Source organism: Rousettus aegyptiacus, unplaced genomic scaffold (assembly GCF_014176215.1).
Source record: "Rousettus aegyptiacus isolate mRouAeg1 unplaced genomic scaffold, mRouAeg1.p scaffold_m13_p_3, whole genome shotgun sequence".
NCBI classification, from domain to species: Eukaryota; Metazoa; Chordata; class Mammalia; order Chiroptera; family Pteropodidae; genus Rousettus; species Rousettus aegyptiacus.
Window position 1 is genome coordinate 4,982,820 of NW_023416306.1, and position 6,732 is coordinate 4,989,551.

The window sequence follows — 6,732 nt, forward strand, 5'->3', positions numbered from 1 at the left end:
TGGCTGGCCTCCTTCCTCTCCCGCAGCAGCCTCATGTCTTCCTTGGCTCCTCCCACGATACCTCATTCTAGACCCTTCTCTCTGTATCCTCTCTGTCTCTCACCATCATCTGTCATGTGGATGACCACTGTAGCCCCTCAGGGGTCCCATGCATCCACTCTCGTCCTCTGATCCATTCTACCCATGTCAGAGACACGTGGTCTTTTCACAACAAACCATATCATGCTGGTCCTGCTGTGAACCCGTCATAGCTTCCAAAAGCCCGTAGGCACAGTCCACCCTCTTGACTCTGACCTCAGAGCCCTGCATGCTGCGCCCCCGCCCTCTCAGACCTTTTCCCATCCACGTCCTCCCTCACAGTCGGCCCCACAGCCCCCTCTCTCTCCTGCCTCAGTGTCTCTGCGCCTCCCCCTCTCTCTGCCTGGACTCTTGCTGTGGAGTCTCACCTGGCTCACCTCGGAGCCCACATCCCCACCTAAAGCAGCCCCGCTCCCACCCCCCAGTCACCTACTCTCCTGTCACTCTGTGTCCTTGTCTGTTGCCCATCTCTCCTGCTGGCCTGAGAGATTCAGGAGAGCAGGGACCTTGGTCTTCTGTGTTCTGTATCTCTAACCTAGAATTGTACCCTGTATACAGTAGGCGTTTAATGTCAAGGATAGAACACTCTTCAAGAAGGGAGGCAGGCACTCTGAGAGGGGAACTGGGCATCGTGGAAAATCTGTACTGTCTTTGGAAGTGTTCTGCAAATCTAAGATGCTTCTAAAATAAAAGGTTTCTTTTGTTAAAAAAAAAAAAAGCAGTTTTGTATGTGCTGCTGTCTGACAAGCGATGATATTGCAAAAATCGTAATCATACAAGCACCGATTCTTCTGAACTAAAATTTGTTCGCGAAAGCACATAAGTTGCATTTGATGGGCAGAAATGCTCAAAGGACTGAATGCAACGCATGCGAAATGGATAAATTACCTTTTCTACATCTGCGAAAATATCTAAGGTGCCAAAACGCTCTTTTACCTATCATATGTGTCTGCAACAGAGGCAGGAATATACGCTGACATTTTATAGTGTATGCAAGTTTCTATGAACCTTATACTAAGGGACGCAAGCCAGTCACAGAAAGACAAATACTGTACGATTCCGCGTGTGTGAGGTGCCCAGAGGGGCCGAATGCACAGACAGGAAGTAGGAGCTGGCTGCCAGGGGCTGCAGGGGAGAACGTGAAGTCCCGTAGTGGGTACAGAGCTTTGGTTTTGCAAGATGAAAAGTTTTGCAGTTTGGACGCACAAGGGTTTGCACGCACTTAGCACTACCAAACCGTACACTTATAAATGGTTAAGACGGTGAACTTTATGTTCTGTGTATTTTATCACAATTGAATTTTTTAAAATGTTATTAAGTTCCTATGACCAAAAGCCTCTGAATATTAAAATTTTTCTTCTGGATTGAACCATCATTACAATGATCATTGATCCACAATTTGCCCAAATAGTGTTTCTAAAGTGTTTGGTAAATAAGCCATCCGTGTCTCGTCTCTGGGCAGGGGCCGCGGTTGAGGGGCGCTTTGTTCCTTGTCTGGTGTCAGACGTGGCTGAGAGCGGCCCTTTTTCTGCAAAGCGAGAGGAGAGTAGATGGAGAAAAGGGGGCAGGTGGATTTTAGGGAAGAGGACCGTGAGGCTGACTTCCTTCCCACTACTCCAGCTGTGCACTCCAGCTGTGGTGCTCAGGGTGACACTTCCTGCAGTGCAAGGCGCCTGCCCTACCTACACCCTTTAATGTTATGTGACAGGGGCCGTGTTCAGTCCTGGTTGGCATTAATCAGCCCCTAGAGCTGCCAGCCCCCAGGCCCCTGGTCTCCCCCAGCCCGGCCCTGAATGCAGAGGCTCCTGCGTGTCCCCACAGTCTTCAACTCTGCCTGCCCTCCTGGGTCAGATAACCTTCAAAATCTGTAGCTCACACCGTCAGCCTAGATTGCCTGACCGTGTAGAATAGTGGACTCCACAGTCCCCCCGGAGGTCACTCTTCTTTCCCGCTCAGACCCTCCATTTCGTCCTCCACCAGCTGTGCTGAGGCTGAATGAGGATGCGGGGGAGCCCCGGGCTGGGGGGACGCAGGGCTGCAGGCGGCTTCTGCGGTCCGGAGTTCCCGCCCTGCCGAGTCCTGACGCCCTGACGTCTTCCGCCCTGTTGTCCGCACGCCGCTCTTTCTCTAGTGGGGCCCTGGGAACGGGAAATCGAACCACGGTGCAGTTCTGCGTTCGTAGCATCCATCTCTAAACTTATTTTTCAAAGGTCTCGGCCCTTTGAGCACAGCCTCAGACTTTTCCAGACTATTCCTGGGAAAATATAGCCTAGGAGTCCGAGACACTTTCGACTTCCCAGTTTTCAGCCTCGCTGCCCTTCCCTGGTGGTTGCGCAGGCGGGTCGTGGCCTCAGCCGCTCAGGGCCCTGGAGCTCATCCCCTCGGTGCGCACGTACGTGGTCCCCAGGGGAGGCCGGGTGACATTGGCTTCAGTGTTTTGTCACTGTCAGCTCCAGTACTGTCCTCTCCCAGAAGGTGGAGAGTGGAAAATGCGGCCCATGGAAATGTGAAAAATGTGGAGCGCCCATGCGGGCAGGAAGGTGGGGGGTGGGGCGGGGCGGGTGCGGGCCTCGGTGGCAGGGGCTCCGGGGCCCTACTGCTCCGCCCTCCTGGAGAGAGAATCAGACCGGCCCCACCTGGGTCAGGTATGGTGACCCGAGACCAACTGGCCTGAGGCAGCGGTGCTGGGTACCTGAGTCGCCCTGTGGTTTGTGCCGTTCTGCATACTTGCACAGCGCATTGTCTCCTTAAAAGCCTATTTCCTGACTTGTTTGACGGCCACTAGGATCCATGGAGAGCGGGAAGATGGCGGCAGGGCGAGGAGCGTCACCCCGCCCCCCTCACACACACCCACCCAGAGTCCTCTGCGTGACTCAGACACCTCTGAGCCCCAAGAGTGAACATCGATTACACCCCCCCCCCCAGTACCTAGTGATCCTGACACTGCTTTATGTCCCATTCCTCCTCTTTTAAGAAAGTTTTTTAAATTTTAAAACAACTTATATACTTCAAGTCGACAAAAAAAAATGTATCATTTATGCTATCGTAAGAGAAATTGTATCGTTTATAGTACTGTAAGAGAAATCCGGTACTCTGAGGTCTGCAAGATGTATCTAGAAATTTTACTACTGTGGCAAACGAAGACCGCTTACTGGGGGGTAGTTTAGAGCCTGCGGTTTCTCTCTCTCTTACTGATTGCGGCGACTCTGCCCTTTGGGCGGCTGAGGGAGTTCGATCTTTTCCTTAGACATCATTAGGCACCGAAGCTCTTGTAGGAAAACTTGGATGCTCCGTGGATCCTACCGTTTCGCTAGCACTGATACGGCTCCTGGTGCACCGCCATTAGAACTACTAACCCCATTCATATAAGATTTCGTTACGAACCTTACAGAGGGGAGTGCTTCCGGGCATTTAGACCCGCAGTCAGTTTTAAGGCTGTGTCTTTGGTTTTCATTCATCGTCCGAGCCCATAGCGGCTGCCCTCTTACGTCACTGTCGCGGGAATGCTGGTCCCTTCTCCACCTCACCCCCACCTGCCCCTGGTCCTTATGTCGCCTCATCCCGTTACCCTTTCCGTCACTGCTTTCTTGGAGCGCTGTCTGCGTTGTTTACAGTGCTAATCAGAAACACTCAGAACCGCCAGCTTGACTCCTTATGTCCTCAGCAACTTGCAAGAGCGACCAGGAAACACTTGGAAGGATGAATCTGCTGTAGAGGCGGCTCTGCGCTTTGGTTTTGCGGCGGGCTGAGATTTTCAGGACCAGAGACAGCGCGCCCCGGGCCGCACCTGTTTCCCAGGGAACCTGGCTGGACTGTGGGGAGAGGTGTCCTCTCGCTGATAGACCCGGAAGCTGCCCACGGCAGGGGAGACCAGCTCGCGCCCAGGGAAGCACTAGAGGGTGCTGGTGAGCTGCTGGTCTTAGAGACGTGGGTTCAATTCCCCATGCTCATCCCCTCTGTGACCTTCAGAAGATTACAAAGATAATGAATGACAACGGGAAAAGTTCAAAAGCCCATATTATTTAAAATGCCAACTGTTTACACCAAGTCCTGTTCTCATCCAAGTTTTATCAGCGTCTATGTCATATGGAGAGGTTCTCCTGTGTAGAGGGGGACATGATATTGAGTGTTCTCCTTTTCGTATTATCTTGTCTACAAGGATATACAGTTTATTTCTGTGAAACCTTACTAGGTGTGGGCTCAGGGCTGCCAAGCCACTTCATAAGCAAAACATAATGGGGAAACGAGCCCTGGGGCCAAGGAAGGGACCTGACTCAGGACGGGAGTGCCTGCCTCTCTCCCTTCTCCATCCTCACTTTCCCTCTGTGGATCTGCTCCGTTCTTCTCTGGACAGCACCTGGCTCTATGTTTGCTGGTCCGGACACCCAGACAGACCGGGCACCTACTCTCTTCTCCCCTCCACTCTCTCAGCCCCAACTCCAAACTCCCAGGGAAGTGATTTGATTGGCCCAACCTGGCTCAGGTGGTCCCTTTGTCCAATCAGCTGTGGCCTGGGGCAGGGGCAGCATCCCTTGGGGTGAACATGGCTGTCCACCCCCCTGTAACTTTGTGAATGAGGAAAAAGCCATCTGGAAAGGGAACCCAACAGCATCCATCTTTTGAGTGCCATGATTCCCTTCCTTCCACTAGTGCAGGTAGGTGTACCTGTGTGATGACTGCCCTGTATGGGGTGTCGTAAATGCTCAAAATATACAGTCAGCAATCTAATGTCCCACTGTCCTCCGATACAGAGTCTCCATGCCTGCCATGCCATTCTCACTCTGCCCAACAGCCCTGCTCAGCCCCGTTTCCAACACCTAAGTTCGTTCATTCATTCACTCAACTGGTATTCTTTGAGCATCGCCCATATGCCAGGCACTGTGTAAGGGTGAACAAGACAGACCGGGGACCTCCTCCATGAGGCTGCGGTAGATGGGCAATAAGCAAAGGAACAATACGCTACTGTGACCACTTCGGACGGTGATAAATGCTATTGGGGAAAAACCAGAGTGTGGTGCTGGAATTCCTTTCCTGGATCCAACCCTTCCTACTCGTTAGTAAGTTCCTCGGGCTCATTAGTAAATCTCGCGGTATCTCGACTTCTTCACCTGTAAAATGGAGATTTCCACTGCTTGTATTAATCAAGGATCTCCAGAGAAACAGACCAATAAGAGACCAATAGAATGAATATATACATATATATTTCCCTCTAATGAATGGCTCACATAATCGTGAAGGCTGACAAGTCCAAATGCAGGAGAACCGAGAATATAATTCATCTGAGTCTGAGTCCGAGGGCAGGAGAAGTCCAATGTCACAGCTTGACCACAGTGAGGCAGAGGGAGAGAATTCTTTCTTATTTGGCGTTTTATTCCAATCAGACTCGCAGTGGATTGGGAGAGGCCCACCACATTGGGGAGAGCCGTCTGTTTTACTCAGTTTACCAATTCAAATGTTATTCTCATCCAGAACCACCCTTACAGACATACCCAGATATCACATTTAACCAAGTATATGGACACCCTGTGACCCAATCAAACTGTCACATAAAATTAACCATCACACCCTTCAAAAGAAGCCAAGGGTGACCCTTCTCTTTTGCACCCTTCAGGGTTGTGACAGTGCTTCGTTAATGGCGGGGAAAGGAAGTGTCTTGTCAAGAACTGTGAGGAGGTCTCAGGTTTGCAGGTGGGCATAAAAGCCCTGAGTTCAAACCCTGGCTCTGACCAGCTTCTGACCAGCCGCGTGACCAGCTGGGTGACTGTCTTAACCTCTCTGGGCCTCAGTTTTCAAATCTGCAACCTGTGAAAACTGTACAAAGCCCAGCCTTAGAGGGACCCACACATGCAAAATTAAATCTAAATTTCCACCACCAGGGGCATAGATAAGGAAGCCATTATTTAGTCTCGCAATGGAATATTATATAGCAGATAAAAATGGATGCACTTGAATTATGTGCATCAGTGTCTAGAAATCTCAGGAGCCAGAGTTGAGTGAAAAAGAAAAAGCAAGAGTGTTACAGTACACCGTTTCTCTGTACATTCAAAATGCACATAAGCTACACATTGTTGATGGATACATTCATGGTAGTTAAAGTAAAAACAAAACATGACAAGAAATTGATACTCTCAACCTTCAGCATGGAGGCAACTTTTGGGGAGGAAAACCAAAGAGATGGAGCTTGGCGCTTTAGTCTCATTAAAGATACAGAGAACTGAAGGAATGTAGCAAAATGCAACATCTATTAAATCTGGGGTGTTACGTTATTTCCTTTGATGAAATAGTTTATAATTAAATAAAAGCATTAAGGCGGCCCCGAGAGGTAGCTTGATGACATCTAAAGAATCTGGACTCTGGTAACCTGGGGGGTGGGGGTTGCTATTTTTGTCCATGAGAAAACGGCTAGAAGCCATTCATTTCCCCAAATCTTGCCTTACCCTGCATATTGTCAGAGGGAGGCTGGTGTACTTCCCCTATCTGACCACTAGAAGGGACCAGCACACAGGGTTGGGGATGGGGAGCCAGATCAAGCCCTAAGCAAATTGAAACAAGGAAGAAGCAATATTTGCAAGAAAGAAATGGAAGCAGAGAATTTATTTAAGAACATGAGAGGCAGGTGGAGGTAGAATCAGTGCCCCGGTAACAAAAGGACCC

The 6,732-nt window shown here is 50.3% G+C and overlaps 1 pseudogene; it reads right to left on the reverse strand.

Annotated features, from left to right (window-relative positions):
• Window positions 1-3,266: 3,266 nt before the first annotated feature.
• On the reverse strand, window positions 3,267-3,536 carry LOC107504590 (annotated as a pseudogene).
• Between the last annotated feature and the right edge of the window lie 3,196 nt (window positions 3,537-6,732).